The sequence below is a fragment of the Lepeophtheirus salmonis genome, chromosome 7 (genome assembly GCF_016086655.4).
Source record: "Lepeophtheirus salmonis chromosome 7, UVic_Lsal_1.4, whole genome shotgun sequence".
Lineage (NCBI taxonomy): Eukaryota > Metazoa > Arthropoda > Copepoda > Siphonostomatoida > Caligidae > Lepeophtheirus > Lepeophtheirus salmonis.
The window spans coordinates 18,786,289-18,806,870 of record NC_052137.2 but is presented as its reverse complement, the minus strand read 5'-3'; the positions used below and the strand labels follow the sequence as shown (position 1 = coordinate 18,806,870).

At 30.8% G+C, this 20,582-nt stretch overlaps 1 protein-coding gene across 5 annotated transcripts in view; it reads right to left on the bottom strand.

The window, feature by feature from the left end:
• Nucleotides 1–18,977, bottom strand: part of LOC121121834 (neuronal calcium sensor 1) — a 202,557-nt gene extending 183,580 nt beyond the window's left edge. For 2 of the 5 annotated variants that reach the window (XM_040716826.2, XM_040716829.2), the window contains exon 1: nt 18,692–18,977. The gene's annotated coding sequence lies outside the window, so the exon portion shown is untranslated. The remainder of the gene's footprint in view (nt 1–18,691) is intronic. The other 3 variants (XM_040716827.2, XM_071889953.1, XM_071889952.1) reach the window with 2 other exon arrangements.
• Between the last annotated feature and the right edge of the window lie 1,605 nt (nt 18,978–20,582).

The window sequence follows — 20,582 nt, the reverse complement described above, 5'->3', positions numbered from 1 at the left end:
TGAGCTTTAAGAACGTATATGAAAATCTATTCGTTGGTTTAGCCGTGATTCTCGGACACTCACACACAATCATTCGCATTTAATATATAGAAAGGATACATAGATAGAAATGTGTTGAAAAAAATAAAAAAATATGTATTTCTTGGATGAAATATGTGGCTTGTTAACACAGCATCAAGCCATAACTTTTTATCTCATAATTAAGATAAATTACACCATCCAACAAAATCTCAGTTATTGTTACGTATAAGAGCAGCAAATGCTCCTCTAATAGGAGTTGTATTCCTTAATTCCAAAAATGGTCTTATTTCCTCACTGTTAGTCTTATGGCTTTCAGAAAAAGGTCATAAATATTCTAATTTTTGGCTATTTTTAAGATTCAAAGCTTTTTTTTATGGGCTTTGTGCTGAAAATTATACGAATAAATTTCAAAGGTTAAAAGATTTTTAAACCATTTTTAAAATGTTTGTATCAAGCTTTTAACCAGGCGTAATCTTTGTTTAAAGTTGAAAATAGGTTTTTTTTATTCAAAAGCTCATAGGTTCATGACGAAAATATTTAGAAAATTTTAAAGTATGTCATTTGATAGTTGAAAGTCTCACCTGCAACAGAGTAAAAGAGATGGAGGAAAAAAAAAAGGAGGTGGTAGAACTTAAAAGTGTAAAATGAAATCCTTCTTGAGTGTTAGATCCCGAATTCAGTTTTCATTAATGGAAAAGTGAATGAATGAGTGGGGGATTTCAAATAACGGTCAATCAAGGGAGTCCTCGAAAGAAATCCTCACAAAATCAAAACCCAGTATTCAAGGGAAGTTCAGGGGGATTCCAGCTGGCACATGCACACTTTTCCATTGATGAACACCAATGAAAAATAAGAATGTATACACCATTTTTGCAATCCGCCATTTTTGATGCAACTCCCCATACTTTCTAATTATTTCAACTATTATTTTAGACAAATATAAGGGTTTTTGTATTCCATTCCGTTATCTTCTAACTAATACATTAGTTACAAAATATCCTATAGATTCAATATCCGATTATATATATTTTATCCATTAAATACACTGAAATATTATCAAAATTTGGGAAACATTAAGTGATGATATATTATAAAAATATGTGAAATGATAAATATTATTTATACAAGTAATACATAACATTCTTATGCAACTATTGATTTTTAACATCTTATTTTGCTTTTAGAAGGGACTATGTACATATGTTTAGGACGGTAAATCCTAAGCATATTTTAGCGTGCGAGCTTTGGTGGTGTTGGTAACCCTTGCAGTGTTTTTTTTTTACCTAGTCTGTTAGCATTATTCTTTCATTTTTCTTTTTTTTATCCTTCCCTTGAAATTTAAACATGATGATCTTTAGACACTCCGTGTATCTAAAAGGATGTGACAATGAACCAATCTTTAGAGTTATCATTAGAGATTTTAAAAGAGCAAATAATTTTAGAACGGATCTTTATAAGGTTATTATTTTCAAACTGAATATTTCCAATAGTTTTGAATAAAAGGGAGTGTGAAAGGGAAAAAGTTATTTTGTTTTATTGAGTTTGTACGGACTCTTAGGGTTGTAAATCGTCAGCATTTTGGACGTGTAAAAAATGGAAACCGAAAATGAACATGGTATCTCTGACAATTTGAAAAATGTTTTGGATGAGAGGAACTTCATGACGTTTCATTCGATCAACTACAACCAGATGTGACAAGAGAAGTGGGGAGAAGGAAATAAACTAGGGTATTGTTAAGAATTACTCCGATGCCAATCCTCAATTCTACTTTAAATCCTTCAAGGACTAATAATTATAACTCTCTGACAAATTCTCAAGGTTACTCTCCGTTTTTTATGAGAGATTCTTCTATTCAAAATGTAGTTGGAAAGGAAGTTCACTTCTCAAAAGTTAAAATTAAAATTAATGAAAAAAGCTAAGATAGAAAACATTCTCCAGACTACCAATTACAAAAGAAAACAAAAACAAAAAAAAACAGGCTAGCTAAAAAATACACATAATTTACATCATACCCATAACCTAAAATAGCAGTTAAAGAAAATAATATCAACTATTATAGACTCTTGTGTATATATTATTTATAAATTATTATCAAACTAAAAATATTCTACTATTTTTAGTAGAAAAAAATTGAATATTTAGAAAAATACATTTCCCCTTCAATTTGTCATTTCACTATTCAAAGTATAATAAATATTAATTATTCTTATAATTTGTTAATAATTAATGAAGTAACATTCCACTATAGATTGGATACAGGAAGTATAGGATATATGAAAAATTTACGGAGAAGATGGAGCAAAAAATGATAAACACCGAAGGGAAGGTACAAAAATTTCATCACAGACAACTAACTCATAATCAAAGTAATCATCGTGTTTGGCGGCAAATACTTTTTAGGCGTGCTCTTTTGTAGTTTTTAAGTCCACAAATTCGTGCTCCACAATCTATTTATTAAGAAATATATAGGGCGTCAATACCAAATCAAGCTTAAATCATTTATTGCAAAATTAAGTAGAATTAACGGGTCTGTTCTTTGACAAATTATCGTACGGGGAAAAAAAAAAAAATACAAAACAAGCTTTTGAATTAGAATTTTGTGACAAAAACCATTGCCTTTTTTTTATTCCCCATACACCGTGGTCTTGGGGTAGTTAAGAAACTTGTAGATAGCAGAGGGCTGGTGTCCCACGTGAGCCAATTCGAGGATGGCGTCTCTCCTTGCTTGTTCCATGATGACTATTGTTTGTTGTCAAAACAATTGTGGTGGAAGTTATAGTGTATTGTTCACGCAACCTTTTATATTAGTATGATTTAACACTGATTATCCACATTATGGATCTGGATGAAGTTTAAAGTAGTTCCAATTTATCGTGGACACCCTGTATATATTTTTGATAAACAGTAACGTTTGCATAAAATAAGTCTATTTGTAAGGGATTGCAATATTCATTATTATAACTTGCATATATATGCGTTCCCTTTCCCCGGACTATTAAAGGTTATTTCCCCATTTTAAATTAATAAAATCCCAAATGAAAAATATCCTGAGATGCCAAATTTGGAACTATTGTCATTACGTTACAGAATAATTTTCTTATATTATTAGCATATAAATCTAGTTAAACATCAAAATATTGGTATCATGGAGACAACAGATAGTTGTGGTTTTATTGAAAAATCTTGTGTTTAATCTTTTGTCAGTAAATCAGCTTCTTTTGTATTTTTTGATTATGGTTCTAGTGCTTCAAAAGGAAGCTGTATGTATTTTTACATGCAAGTCATCGATTTCCGACCATTCACAGCCTTTATTAGTGTTCTTTGTGTGGATTGGTTGTACTCAAATTAGCTGTTGTTAAGCTGTGTATAATTGACTACTGTTAAATTCATAAGCCACGTGATTCTTTTTCCAAATAATTCTACCTCTTTCCCCCTCACATAGTTATTTTCATTCAACCTCCTCATAATCACTCGTTTTTTTAGTTACCCTCCCTAAAAATATCAATTTTTTCTTTATTTAATTTTTTTAGAAAGGATTCTATTAAAATGATGGTCCCATATTCTTTATGGCAACATTCTTGGCACGTTTTAAGTTAACATCCATCTTTCTATTACGATGATCGACATTATTTTAGGGCAGATCTATTCCCCTCTAATTGGCTATTTGGATTATAAATACTGCCAAAGGTTAATATAATTATCGTCACTGTTTAGTGGGTTCATATTCATCTTCTCACTAGGCGCATTATAACATAATCTAATGTAATAAGCCAAGTTATGATAGCTTGAATTCGAATTAGCTGTTGTTATGCTGTGTATATTTAACAACAATTAAGTTCATAAAGCAAGTGATTCTTTCTTTAAATAATTCTAATTTCTCGCCCTGTATCTCAATAGTTTTAAAGGAGCAACATCAAAATATAATTGTTTTCGATTATTTTATTGATTTTCAAATCCAAATCCGTCCATAAATAATCTTTTTTATTCAATAATTGAATGTTATTTCTTGTTTAGATGAACAAAATACAAAATAAAAAATATTATGTGATACCAAATTGCGAGCTTTTGTCATTAGGATACATGCTGGACTGCAGGCTAGGATATGTAAAAAAGAAAAATTGCTAAAATTATCGCAAAAAAAATAATGAAATTGTCCACAATCTTATAAACCTCCGTCCTTGATAACTTTAATCAATTTTTTCTTTTTTTAAAATCAGTTCTAGTACTGAGAGTCCGAAGTACTGGGTTTCAGACTGGATTGAACCGAGTAAATTAAAATGGACACACCACTAACTGGATAAATAATTAGGGATAAAAATCGGTAGCATTTTGAACACATTAAAAAAAGGAACATAAAATTAACATGGTCACCCTGACAATTAAAATAAGGGTTGAGAAAAGAGCAACTTAGCTGGAATGACGTTCCATTAGATCCGCTACAAGCAGCTGCAAGAATAATCCCGATGTCAATCTTCCTTTCTACTCTGTGACCAACAAGGACTTATAACTATTATAGTTACTTTCCATCTTTTATGAGCACATACTTATGTGGTTTTCAACATATATAAATGATAGTTTGTACTCGTATGTAGTACTGGATCAGTCTAAAAAGTCTGCAGTCATGAAATAAAAATGAGTGAAACTGTCGGCTAACAACAAACAAAAGATAGAAATATCTAAAAAACGAAACTTTTTTTTTTTAAATAATTAATTAATTAATTTATAATATCAATAACTACATCTATGTCAATACTTATTTAAAGTCTTGACAATCTATATTAAATGTACAACGTAGATGCATATCCTTGCAAATACTATAATTAGGCATGCAAAAATGGTCGAAATCACCGTAAGCGTAAATCAAAAAGAAAAATATATATTGGCAACTTTGATAGATGACATATCTGCTGAAAAAGATCATTCTTCTAAATTATTCTGCTCCTTACTCGTTTGAATTTTCAAAAAAGAAATAAATCTATATTAATAAAGCAAGGTTTGTATGTATGTATAATTGAAAAACGGTCGTTGTTGATCTAAGAAATAACAATCTAGTCATATTAATGAAATATCACAAGCATTTTGCATATAACATCAAAATCGTATACAAGTTACCCTATATATAGTGCACTCTGATGTATATTATCTGTATATATATAAAAGAGAAATTGTGTGTGCGTGTGTGAAGATGTTCTTTATAAGTTCCCACAATGTTGAACCTAGGAGTCTGAAATTTTGCTTGGGCCCTCTTTTGAGCTCGTACAGGCTAAAACAGGACTGTCGATTTTGGGGAGTTCATGTAAGGGGGCTTATACTATACCCAAAACCCATATTTGCCGCTCAAGGAGACTAGATAGAAGGTGAAATTATTTGTCAATGACCTATTGGCGGTTCAAAATCAACTATACGAATCACTACGATTTCTAAATTTATTCAAAGTCGAAAAAGTTATGGGCTAAAAAAGAAATCGATGAAAATTGCAATTGCAAGTTTCTATTATGAGACGTTGTAATTTTTTACCCTACATAACCAGAATGATATGAGACGTTGTAAATTACCCTACTTAACCAGAATGATGTAGTCTGAAGAATCCGAGAGAAATAGAATTAGAGTTATCAGCATCTTTTTTGACAACAACGAAACATTCATGTTATAATTATTAGTATTTTCTGAATATTTTTTAATTTTCTTAATTTATTTGACCATTTTCAGTGTGATTTTCCTCTCCCTCCTTAGCCATAGCAACGCCGGGTAATCCTTAACTAATATGTATATATATGATTTAATTAATAATACTGTAGTCATATTAATGAAATCTTGCAGACGTTTTGCACGCAGCCATGAGCTTCTATAAGGGTGCACTGTATATAGACTATAGACATTATAGGTATAGGCTTTTTATTTTAGATAGTTTAAGATATGTGGTGTGTCAACATAAAAACATTCTTAAAAAATATATAAGAGAGGAGAAAATAGACGGAATATAATTGTAAAATTATATTCCTGCACCAAATTTGTGCCATTTGAGCCACATTCAGAAGAGGGATTTGGACAAATAATATATTTTGTAAATTTTACATCATTTTTCACGTTTTTATTTCTACACAAATGAATCATAGAATAAATGTAATTTGACCATGGTCGAGAAGAAAAAAGTGATTTAAATATTGGTTCGTTTTGTATATAACGTACTTTGTAATACAATAAATATTAAATAACTAATCGATCATGTTAAAAAGGATTGACTATTCAAACTACAAAAACTACTTAACCAGGCAGTAAGTTATTGGCATGCAATGTGTTTATCCTTAGAAACAAAGTTTATATTGTACATAACTTTATGTCATTGAAAGAAAACTGGAGATATAGTGTTATTTTTTATGGCTAATTTTTCAATAGGGTACAAATCATTAAAAAGTGTGGGTCAACATTAAATATAAGTTAATGTGAAAAACATTTGCACAGCGAAGTTGTATTATAAAGGCAATAAAATGGAAGGGTGAGAGAGTAAGCGTTATTTACTACTATTATTTTGTTAACAAAGGGACAGAGAGTAGTGCTGTAGTTTAGCGGGAAAATAAAACAACTCCCTCAATGATAACATTAGTTTATATAAAATATAGGTGTATTTTACTCACATAGAGGGTGCTGTACACCATTCTTTAATGCATCTAGTTACTTACTGTCGCACAACTTTGCGGATAATATAATTTTTGTTTGTTACCTCATGCCTTATTATTTGATTTTTAAGAGCCATCCTATTAGGTATAGAGGGTGGGGATTTTCAATCAGGAAAATTCAAGGATAATATAAATTACAATTTATTTACAAAATTAATACAACTATTCACAAATCTTTTATATAGGTCCATAGTGAAGTCCCTCAATCACTCAAACCGACTACCTCCAGCTTCAACCATAGCCTCCAACCTTGCCCTGAACTTATCACAGGTCTGAATAAGGAACTCCTTGTCCATTTTGGCCACTTTCTCAAGATTGGAAGCCTAAAAGTAGTCTACAGTGCTATGTACACGTTTATTCGATACGCCCTGCAGATAGTTAATTTCCTTTCAAAAAAACATAAACTGGAATAAATCTGGTTCTAAACACCCGATTTGGTCAAACCGCCACAGAAAAAAAAATTATTTTGTTTATGAAAAGTTGAAGCTTTTAACAGATTTTCATAAAAAAAATTGTAGGATCACATTAGATCTCTCAAAATCAATTTCAAGCGTCTTGTATCGTTATTTTCTTGTATCAACACTATAGAGTCATTTTCGTCATTGGGCTCACATCCAGCATGGAGGCCTGCAATAATGAACACACGGTATTCGTATTTGGAGGATATCTCAAGATTTTTGTATAGTTTTTGAAATTTTGTTTGATGAGTACACTTCTATATACATAGTTCTCAGGGTTATTAAAATATTGAGGTTTAAAGTTGTTTCCGATTAAAAAATCCTCACCCTGTATTTGTTTTACAATGTACCACTTAATATTCTTTAATTAGGAAACTAACACCAAACTCGATTAATGCAATAATGGGTATGTGATATTTTTTACTATATTATTTAAATTAATTAAAACAGAATGAAAGTCTTTTAATGATTTATTTGTAACGAAGAGAGGAGGTCGGCGTACAAATTTCATTAAGCAGATTTTCTGATGAAAAAATAACTGTATAAACAGTTTAGTTTATAGGATTTTATTATCTTTTAGATTTTTATTTGATGATGTTATTAGTCTATAGTTCTTATTATGAGATACAGAGCAAGTACCCAAAACTTGCAGTAGCGTAGCTAAATTAAGAAAACCTTATTTTTATAGAATCAAGATAATGCAACTACAAACCAATTTTTGATATTTTTTTTTGTACTTTATTTAGCTATATATTTTATACAATATGTCCTGGTTCACAAGCAATAACAGCCTCGACACGCCGGGGAACCGATTGACAGCTCTTGACAATAAAGGCCATGTCCATGGCGTATCACCCTGTCATGATAATAGCTCAGGGATAATCGAAATTTAGATGGGAGGTACGGCAGACATTCTTCAATAAGTCCCCTCAGCCTGTAATGAGGTCAAGGATGGAGAAAGCCACATGGAAGCTGCCCAGAAGTCAGATAGAGTGTTGTTGTAGAAATTTTTGTTCTTTTTATCTGTATGCCCCCCTTCAATAGAGTCATCAATGTTATAGGCAGTACGGCTGGAGAGACAAACAGTCTTTGCAGCCTTCTCCGTACAGAAACCCACGCGGAGGAGATAACAAACGCGTTTGTTATTGCTTCCATATTTCTTCAATTACAGACATGGAATGAAATTATTTTGTTTCACCAATTGTTTGGTTGCTTAAAATATTGTTACAAGCAAGGGGGGTGCAATCGTAATTAAATTCTAATTTAAGTTTTGTCTCCCAATTCTGTATATTTAAGCTTCATTTGGTAAAAATGAAGGAGTGACCCTTTTCACGGTTTTTGTTGGAAATTTACAAATAAGTTAATATTAACTGTTTGGTTTTTAATTTCCTGGCGGTTGAAAAAAACAATAATAAAAGGTTGATAAAAAAATATATAGAAACCCCATTATATTTTGAATACCATATAATTCATTATCACGGGATTATAAAAATTTCAGCACATTATTTCTATAAACTTCTGATAAAAAAATAATTCAAATAAATATGGCTGCTGAACTAAATTTTTGAAAATAAATTCTCTTTTTTTAAATACAGCCCTAGTTATTCATGCTTCAAATCACTTATTTTATCGTATAACAATTGATAAATAAGGGTGTTATTCCTATATAAACAACCCCTTAAAAAATGGTGGGTCGGTACTTCTAAATTGCATTTCCTCACCAAATAATCGTATATAAAATATAAGCATATATTTAAAATTGACATTAAATTTTAAAAATAATAAGTTAGTTTTTTATTTCTACCACATAAGTTGGCTCAGACTTTTGATATGGCTAAAAATACACGAAAAATTCAAATCGATATCCTCGAAAAACAGATTGGATACTAACAAATTAGATATATATTATCGTCATTATTGTGTTAAGTGCTGCTTGAGTATGACTTTTATACTCTTACAAAAAGTCGAGTTTTGTTGATTTGTTTAATGTGTATTTATTTAGACAAGTTATTATTGCTTTTCAAAGTAAAAAATAGTTTTTACAGCTTATTAATGACGATTAGGATATATAATAGAAAAATAATTTTGTCGCATAGTATATATAAGTTAAAATGTACGACACTGACACATATAATACTATTTATAAATCTTTTAAGATTCGAACATAAAATAAATGACTAAGAAAAATACTGTTTTTCAAATCCAACTGTCAATAAATTCATTTAATTTTATATATCTGCATTTTTGAGAAATAATTCTTCAAGTGTAGAGAAACTTATTTGTGTGCACTCTATAAGATTCATTTAAATGTTGTTGAAATTATAAGTACAGATGAGATTTGCTACGAAGGAGCAAAAGATATGGTATCACTGAAGTAAGACCCTTGTTAATATCAAATGCCTGTTAAATGAGTTTCGGGGGATGAAATGAATTACTTTTTTAAAGAAGAGAACATTCTTCAATTAAAATAACCTTAATACAAGGACAATATTTTAATTCTACTTAAATTCATATAGATTTAGGGGGGTTCTTTTGTACCTTTTACCAGGACTCAAGCCCTCCCAAAAAAGGGATTAACGACGCAACTGACTCGCAAATAAAAGGATTTTATGCCTATCAAAAATGTTTTTTGTCAATCCCAGTGATTCCCAACTTTACATCATTGCAAAATCCGAAAAAAGAATCACATCAAGTTTTCTTGTACAACAGATTCTAATATCTATTAAAGTATATGTTGTTATACATTTTTATTTACATACTGTTATCAATATTTGTCGGAGATATCCGCTATGTTTTCCAGCAAAACATGTTTTAAAAAAGTCAAACTATTGGAAGGAAAGTGCTTAAATATTTGAGAGGTTATTTATGCACTGTTTTTCACATATTACATTTAAAGGAAATACATTTTGATTGTTAAGGATTTTCCCTTTTCTTTGTAAAATGTATGGAGATTGCGTAGTTATTCATAAAATAACTCATAGTTGGCTAAGCACCCTCTTGTAGTTTTTTTGTGATATAAATTGATTACGTGGTTGATATTTTAACCAATGCATTATAGCATTAGTTAAGAGTATTGGTAGGTAGACTACACAGGCTGGGTAGACAGACCAAAGTAGGGAGGATTAGCTCAGTCGTGAAATTACTAATTAGTGTAAAATCCAATAATTAATCCTAAAAAGTCGAACATATGCTATTTTCTCAAAATTGGGAAAATCCAAATGCGAGTTCTATCTCTGCTGGAGGGTCCAGTTTGAGGCCATGAGGTCTTGAGGAAGCCTTGAAAAAGTCAATTACTCATACAATGGGACAGCTGGATCCCAGGCAGACCTAAGCTTCCGACACGCTATGAAGAGAGGCGGATCTCATTATGAATAATTGAATGTCATTAAATGTTTCTTTCAAATAATACAAAAAATGTTATAACAATTCCTTACACCTGGCTCAAATTTCTTTACTTTTTTTTCAACTTAATTATACATGTTTACAAATAAATTAACTTTATTTACAATATTTAATTTAGATACAGGTATTTGTAGATATGGAAAAAGAGAGGAAATTGAATGAAATAACACTCTGTCAAAATATTTTATTTTTTCCCAATAAGGATATATAAATGACGGATATAATATAAACTTCGTTTATATCTGTTTATAGATCATTTATCTTCACAATACAAAAATAAGATGTTGACAGATTTGAAAGGGGTCATATGAGGGCCAATATAAGTCTCATACTTGTTTATCAAATAAAGGTTTTCAAACATTAAAACACGTTGGATTGAGTATCGCCAAAATTTAAATGTAAGGCCTGTAATTTACATAAATATGTCAATCAAATATCGGGGTGTGTGTATATAAAATGAAAAAAAAATAATTATGGAACGACTTAGCTGAATGAACAAAGCGTTCTATAGAAATTATTCTATGAGTGTCAAGGTGTTTGCGTATGAGTTGTTCCTAGAGAAGGAAATATACTTGATCTATACTGACTTCAAAGATAAGTCCGATGTAGTATTTGTAACACTATACTTTCGACTTATTACTTAAAAAAGGGAGTTGTGTCGATGTGTGAGCTCTGTCTTATTTTTTATTCATTATTTTATAAGCTGTGGAAGTAGCTGATATCAACCATGATCTGAATTCATGAATACTATATGTATTCTCCTCGTCCTCTTACACAAATTCCATGTTGACTTATATAAGGCTGGTGCATATCTAAAAAGAACGAACTTCATGGGGATGCAACAAATTTTTTATTATTTGAATGCTACCTTTGATGAGATTCAATTATTTATAATGAGATCATTCTCGCTCGATACTCTCGGCCACAAGGTGCTAGAAGCATTGGCAGGCCTGGACGATCAAGTGCAGATCCAGCATTGTCATTGTACTGGTTCTGATTCCAGAAGATCCCAAGTCTCCGAATCCCGATTGCAATTAATTGTCCCATCACTAAATATTACTTTGTGATGTTTTATTAAATCCTTACCACAGCGTTACATCACCAACACAAAAATGCCCTATTTATTTTCTTGTAATTTTTTTTTCAAAAATATCCTAAATATACATTACGAATATTAAAAAAACTCGTTATAATATTTGCATGGAAGTTTGATACCCTTCAGCAATGTTGAATTATTTTTCTACGACAATAACTTCTTATTTCTTCTCTTACTTCATAAAAAGTTTTTCTTATTATCCGTTGTCCAACTATGTGGACTTTTGTTTTTGGCACTCCACATAACAGTAATTTCTGTTACTTTAGTCACTTACAATAAAATAATTTAAAAGTTACTTCAGCCACTTATTTGATTCGATTTTGTGGTCAGTACAGTGATTCGGCCAGTCCCCCCCGAAGTGAATAAAAATATTTTCTGTTTCTTTTTAGAGAAAAGTTTGTGTCATACAATAAAGGTAACATGGGGTCACACGTTCTTCATGTCATGAAGTGACTCTTACGTCATATAAATATGCACACAATATAAACACCAGAGAGAGTAAATCAAATAATAGATCGTTTTTTTAAACAAAGTAATTTGCAATACATTAAATATTGAATAATCTAATCGATCAAATGTTTCCATCCTTTAATTTAGCCAAATTGCACAAATTAATTTTTTTTTTGCATAATCTAGATCAGATTACAGTAATTTAAAAAATATGCATCTCCAAAGTTGTTTTTTTTACCCTTTATTTAGAAAACAAATAATTTATAAAAATTAGAATTATCTAAAATTTTCTGGTGAAGATGTATTTACAAAAATATAATTAAACATTATAGTCTAAGATTTCTTTACCAGATTAAGGCCACAAACATAAAGTATTCATAAATCTAAATTAAAACATTAACATATAAAATCAATACTAACATAATATTAATAGCAGATTTGCTTTTAAACCAACAAATAGTTGGTTTTTTTTTTTGGCTCTATCTAAAAAGTTTGAGTAATTTTTGCAAAGTCCTAATTTGTCTTGTTGCATTTGATGTAAGGTATCTCATTATATCAGAGGCCCAGTCCCAAGCACATTCTATTGCCCTAGGGATTTTCAACTGAAACACTCCACATCATCCCAACAAACCGATATTGAAATTGCACGAACTTCCTTTGCAACCATGGGTTCTCCTACAGTTATATTCTTAGCTATGTAACTCTTACATTTAATAAAGGATTCCCTATCTACCTAGCTTTAGGAGCACTTTCTTTCTTTTTTGATGGCATGCCGAATATAATTATCACCGTTATTATATTAACGTTATTGTCCTCCAGACCCCTCAGGTTTAAACCAATATGTAATTGTGGACATTCAGGAAAAGCGTGTCTAATAGTATTGAATAATTTACCCTAAGCCTTTACATGGAGTGCTGAAAAACAAAATTCCTGTGGCTCTTTGAAATTGAGCAATGAACTTTCTTTCATCGGCTATACGGGAAGTTGAGCACATAATCCTTTGCATTCAATTACTAGATATATTTAATTCCATAATCCATCCATCATCCTTGACGACTCAGAGTCCTCTTCTAGATTAGAAAATTCATATTCAAATGCTAAGGAACGTGTACATTGTGTAGCTTGGCATGTCTAATGAGAGAACAATTAAACTCCCAATAAAAAACCCTTGTAGACTTCAGAATCCGAATTTGAACATCGCTAGAGATGGATGATCAAGTTAGAAGTATTTTCCTTTAATAGCCTCGATCTTCCTTTTACAGGATATGCTGCCATGAAATTAGCATGAAATTGGAAAAATAAGATGATAATGTTGACAGTTTGCCTTATTTCAAAATTCAGATTAAGAAGGGAAAGAATGAGATCAGTTTTGTATTCTGCACTCATAGAAAAATTATATTATTGTCTTCCATTCCTTTGTACAAAATTGCCACCCCCCTAAATGTTCCTCAATGTAAAATATAAAAACTCAATTATTTGCCTAATAATTCACATTTGGATTTATTTGTCAAATATTTTTATATCTTATAAAAACAATATTCGAATATGTGCTTACATTTTATATGCAATCATTCAATCCTGAGAAAATCCTAGTTAAATCTTTAAAAAAAAAAACACAATACTCTAAGGGTTTTGTTTGAAAAGGAATAAGGCCTTAATTTATCAAACTATGTATACAACAAAGAAGTTCATATGAAGCATAAATAATACAAGCTTCCTTTACAAAATTTAATGTCTGGTAAATAGCGATGAATTTTTTGAAGTTTTTACCGAAATAATTCAATTTTTTGTTAATAGTTATGGATTGTTGTAAATTTTTTTACCAAAACCCAAGTTGATTCCCCCTGCCACACACATACAAAAATATACATATATATATATTATATTACAGATGACCCTGAATAAAAGAAATATCTTCTTGATGGTCTTACCCCTTCGTTAGCGAACTGGGATTTTCTGCACCCCAAACTTGATAGATTTGCTTTAAGTCTATTTAAAACAGCTTTTAATGTTGGAAACAGCATTAATATGCTCCTAACACCTTTTTCACAATAAATGCAACTTTATATTGTTACAAATATGTATTTTCTCAGACCTATTTGCAATTTTTAATCAAACTTTGGTGAATTCGATTAATTTGTTCACTTTTAAGTTGTTACTCATATTTTGCTTTTTATATTTCCAATTTAAGGTAAATGTAATATCAGCTGTTATTACATCTATCGCAGTCATTCCTAAGTATTCATCGAAAATGAAATTATAATAATCACTAACCAAGGGATAAAAAAGGAAGGAGAAACTAAACTTAACCTATTTCTTAACGATATAATTATTCTAGTAAACCTAATGTTGTAAATCATATGACTTCCCGGTATATATAAAAAAAAGAAACATAAAGTGAATTAATATTATTTATGCATTTTTTTTGCCTTGTGTTATTTAAATATGAATTTTTAATACTAGATGGGATTCAACTAATTCAATGATAAATTATCTCATTTATCCAAATTATTTTTTTAATTTTTAATGTTCTAGAGTCATCAAATAATATGAAAAAAGTTATAAATATAACTCTTTACATAATTATCTATGTAGACAGAAACGTCAAAAAAGTAATAACTTTTATCACCTTTGAGTGAACATATGATTGACATTATTATTCAGTCTATGAGTTGAATAACAACGTAGGAACATCATTATTTTTCATAGCCCCATGTTGATTGATCTATTTTATATGCCAACTGAGGAACAATGTTAATCAGTGAAATATTTCATTGGTGTTGATCTTATATATGTATGCATATATCTTATTCTTTTAGCCATAATATAATTAATATAAATCAAGGTATGCCATTTTTTTAGTAGAACAAAACAATCCTTAAAGGGATCTCTTCACGCTTAGACTATTTGGACATAATTGGTAGAAATTGCTTTTCTAATTGTGAATATGTACAGGGTTGTACAGATAAATTGGAAAATCTTTCAAGGCTTATATCGAACGAACAAGTTGAGGTACAACTCTATTTCTTATTACATTTAACAAAAATCAATTATTTATAATGAGAATTGAAAATGTCTTCACATGTGGAGCCCAGATTATTGGCTTGAATGTAGAGAAGAACAGCTTAGCTGTCATGATGTTTCATTAAATCATCTGTAATCAGTTGTGACGAGGAAGGAGGGGAGATAACAAATCAACAAGGACAATGTCAAGAATACTCCAATGTCGATCCTCAATTCTACTCCAGGTTTAACATATAGACTTACAATTTAACTCTACAGCAAATCCTGGAGGTAACTCTCCCTCTTGCGTGATCACCCACGAATGTTTAATCAGGCTTTCTACTATAATTGGTTATACCGGGCCGTGCAGAATTATTTACCGATTTTTGTTCAGAACATATTGCGGACAATAATAACATTTCGAATGACTTGAGAAACAATTTATTCATACATTTTTAGAATAATAAAATAGTTTGTGATCAAATTTAATCAATGTAGCCACCATTTGACTCAATGACACTGGTCAAGCGACGTCTGAAGCTGCCACAGACTTGCTGGATGTAATCGGCGTCCACGGAGGCCCAGGCCTGGTTGACAGAAGCCTTTAAGGCATTTATGTTCTTGTGTCGTTTTTTGCAGGCCTTGGTATCCACGTGTCCCTAGATAGAGAAGTCTAGTTGGTTCAGATCTGGGCTCTGAGGGGGCCAGTAGTCCTTGGCCAAAAGTTCATGTTGTCATGGAGCCACTCCTGAGCTTTCTTGGAAGCGTGGGCGGGTGCTCCATCTTGTTGAAACCCCCAAGGAGAGTTGCCGACTATGGATTTGATCCACGGAAGGACCTTGGACGCCAGAATCTTCACATAATCCTCCGTTGTTAATCTGAGCCAGTGGGGAACCATACCGGCTTCATGGCCTTCTCATTGGATCTCCAAACATCTCTAAAGCTCACAACACGGTCATTTTTCCTGTTGAAAACAGGATCGACCGTAAAAGTTTTCTGATCTGAAAAAATGATGATGCGTCCAGAAGAGCTCTTGATATCATTCAAGATTTTTTGGCACGCTCAAGTCTGACTTCTCACTGACGTTGAGTTAGCAGAGGGTGTTCAGTACGCCTCAGGGACTTTCCTCCAGCCCTTTTCAATGCCCTTGAAACAGTTGATGTCGATATTCCCATCTTTCTGGCCATGTCGGCAATGGACCTGTTGGGAGTCCTCTTGAACACTGCCTTTACTTGCCTGGTTGAGACAGTGGGCTTCCTACCAGCCCCAGGGGAATGCTTGAGATCACCCCCAGCCTCCAACCGCTTGGAAACGTTGTAAACTGTCTTCAAAGAGGCCCCAACCTGTTCTTTAATGTTGTTATGAGGTACTCCCGCTCGGAGGAGGGCTGCAATTTCGATCCTCTTTGTTTCCTGATTGGAGATGGTCTCACGTGTGGAAGTTGTTACGCTCTCACAGGAAGGATTTTTGTTTATTTTAACAGTAAAAATACGAAACTATCAGATTGGTTGCCACAAAACCTCTCAAAAAGTACATTTACATCATCGGTAAATAATTTTGCACGGCCCGGTAGTAGAAAAGGAAGTTTACTACACAGAGTTAATGACATCAGCTAAAGATTCTTCAGATCATCAATTCCAAAAAAAATTAAAAAAATGGGCAAGCTAAAAAATACACCGGATTTTCATCACTAAGAATATCTATCGATTAAGGTCAACTTGTCTGAGCATTTAATAAATGCATATATCATTTTTTTTTTTTTTTTTCATTAAAAAATAATCTAGCATATCTTTTAAAAAGTAGAATAAATATTGATATACTACATTAAGGAAAATAACTCCATTCACGACAGCAAAAACCTTAAATTAATTGGCTATATCAATTTGTAGATTGATTAAGTATTATGTCATGACATTATTCAGAAACAATGATAATAAACGATTTTATTTACATATTATTTACAAACATGAATGAAAAAATATATGAAAATAAACACGCCACTCAATTAATCACATAATTATTATTATATAGATATCATACATATTTTGTCGAAAAATAGATTTTTATTATAATATATATGTATATTATACTTGCATATTATTTGTGCTTTATCAACATAAAAATGATTTTGGACAAAAAATCAAGAAAATTAGAACATCCTAATTAATTTTTTAAAATCATATACCATATATGTGGATACAGTCTAATATGTTATTTGACATATTTGTATCAATTATAGGATTTATATTCACATTTGCGGGATGAGTGTATATATTCAATAACTTACATTACTGTTTATAACCTTTATTTTATTTAAAAGATTTATATTGGACCCGATATGGACCCTTTCAGATTAAATCTTGCGGCATCTTTGTAAAAATTTTGTTATGATATTTATCTTAAAAATTTTTTTATTATTTTTATTAAATTTATTTACAAAAATTATACTTTGGGATTCAAAAACTGACATAGATTTAAGCTTAGGAAAAATATCGAATAGGAAATGAAATTTCTACAATATTTGAGACAAAGCTCAATAACTCGATTTTAATTGAGCTCGAAATACGACATATTGTTCCCATTACAAACTCAACTCGATAAATACTCAAAAGCTAAATCTTGAACATGGGTATATTGTTTTAACTCGAACTAGATTTTACACAGAACTTAAAAAATTGAACTCAACCGAACTCAAAAATTATTGAATTACAAACTCAAATCATGCAGAACTCGCTAATTAGTATGTTTTCTTAACACAAACTCGATTTGACACATAATCCAAAAACTCTGAGCTAAATTGAACTTTAAAAATTTAGCTAAGCTAATTCAAAAACTCAAAATAAACTGAACTTGGAAATTGAAACTAAATTGAACTCGAAAATTGAAACTAAATTGAACTCAAAAACTGAAACTGAATCTAAAATGACCCCAAAAAATTGCCTATTATCTTAACAGAAACTTAATTCTACACAGAACTAAAAAAAATAGGTATATTATTCTAACACGGGTTTGATATGAGACAAAACTACAATATCCTAACTTGAGAGAGCTTTAAAATGGATATATAGTCCTTACACAAACTTAACTCGGACCAAAACTCAAGAACTTGAACTTGAAAATTGGAATATTGTCCTACAACATAAATTCAATTGGACACAGAAATTAAAAAAATTGAACTCGATTAAATACGAAAATTGATTTATTGATCTAATACGTACTCGAAAAAATTTGTAAATTGTTTTATTAAAAACTCAACTTGACGCAGAAAATAAAAACTCAAGCTCAAAAATTGGTAATTTGCACTAACTCGATCAAAACACGACGCAAAACTAAAAAAAAACTTGAATAAATGCAAAGTATTAATATAATCAGAAATCATAAAAACTATTTGTGCATGTATTGACTTGCAAACTATAAAGGGAAGAATACGAGTTAAAGAGCCTGTAATGAAAATTAGGTGTAATTTCTACCTTTTCATGACGTCCATGCCCCTTATCCTCCTAACAACCCCCCTCCCCTCCTTCCCATGTCTTTATAGAAGGTTACTATTTATTATTAATTAATATATTGACTTGCAAACTTACCTACTCTTATGAATTCATATGTAGAAATGAATATACATATATATAGATTCCTGCTGTTTGCACAAATATATATAATATTGCAAATAATACTTCTTTTTATTCCCTCTTGTGCTTTCTAAATTTCGGCAAAGTGTATATTTTAAATATATATGTATAATATTCAACTATTTGTAATGTAACTACTACTCAACCTTCTCATGGTTAGAATCAACTATATCAGTGTCACAACGTTTTCGAGACTGAATTTTTTTGTATAATTTTCCCCCTTCTTTTTTCCGTCTTGACTGAGAGCTCTAAATATGTAGTGTGTAGGTAATAGTAGTACATAAGAGTGTTTTCCCCCTCTAGTAGTATAACTCTCTTTCTTTCCCTGTTCTTCTATACATTAGTGCCTCTATCTCTCTTCTCTCCATTCTCCCTTTTCTCTCCTTCCTGCTTTTCCTTTTCAATATATTTTTGAATAAGGATATATCTCAACTTATTATCTACTTTTAAATGATTGACGGTGGTGATCGCCATATTCCATTTGAGAAGTTCAAATGGTGTTCCTCCACCTACCAACAAACATATGTGTGAATATTTATTCCAAGTCATTTCAAAAAATAGATTGATATCTTCATAAATATGGTTGTCTTGTACAAGGGCGTCTGTAGAATTATATTTTGAGGTGAGGGTCTTGGTTTTTGGAATTTTTTTGAAAAAAATTAAATTTTTTGTTATAGAAATATTTTTTAAGACACAAAGTTAGAAGCAAACTCTTAAATTATTTTTCAAAAAATTTCAAAGATCAAAAAATTAAACTTTTTGAAAAAAAGTTTCTGAAAACTAGAAATATTTACAAAAAATAGAATTTTTGGGAATTTTTTTTTTACAAATATTAGCTATTCTCAAAAAATTAATCTTTTTGGAAAAAAATTTCACAAATCTAAAGCTAAAGACAAAAAATGAAACTCAAATATTTTTTTCAAAAATTCTAAAAAAATTAAAAAATTTCAAAAATTAATCTTTTTGGAAAAAAATTTCAAATATCCAAAGCTGTTTGAAATTATTTTGAAAAAAAAAAAAAAAATGAGATTTCGAAAATTAATTTCAAAAAGACAATTAATTTTTTTTTAATTCATAAATCCATAGCTAAGAAAATTTCAAAAATCCAGAGTTGTTCACAAGAAATGAAATTTTTTTGGAAAAAAATTTTCAAATATAATTTAAAAAAAAAATCAATTATTAAATGTTTCGTGTAAAAATTTCAAAAACCCATAGCTATTCACAGACAATAAAATTTTTGGAAAATAAAATAAAATTTTAAATATTACATTTTTTGCAAAAAAAAATCAAAAATATTAAATTTTCTAGTCAGAATCAAAAATTTGTTGATTTGGGGGGAAGGGGTGCTACAGCCCCTACAGCCCTCCCCATGTGGTCGCCCCTTTTATTATTTATAGTCAATTGGAGTCTCCATGAATAAATGCCACGTAAGTCTATTATACAAAGTGGTACCCAAATCTAGCAGTAGAATGACTAAATTACAAAAAACGACAACTTTTTTAAAATTCAATATGTCTTCCTGCACTAGCAGGAATAACAACCTATACACGCCGGTGAACGTAATGGCAGCTCTTGATAATGAAGGCCGTGGCCCTTGCGTACCACGATGTCATGATAGCAGCTCGGAACGAATCCAAATTTGTATGAGAGGCGTGGAAGACATTCTTCTTTAAGATAGTTCAAGCAGGAAAGTCCAGCGTGTTGAGGTCATTGTTGGAAGAGAGGACATTTAGGCAGGCTAGAAATCAGCCATATTGTTCATGCAAAAGTTTTGGTTCTTCTTGGTTGTATGAGGCTGTAATGGCCTTCTTGATGTTGCAGGCAGTACAAATGGAGATACGGATGA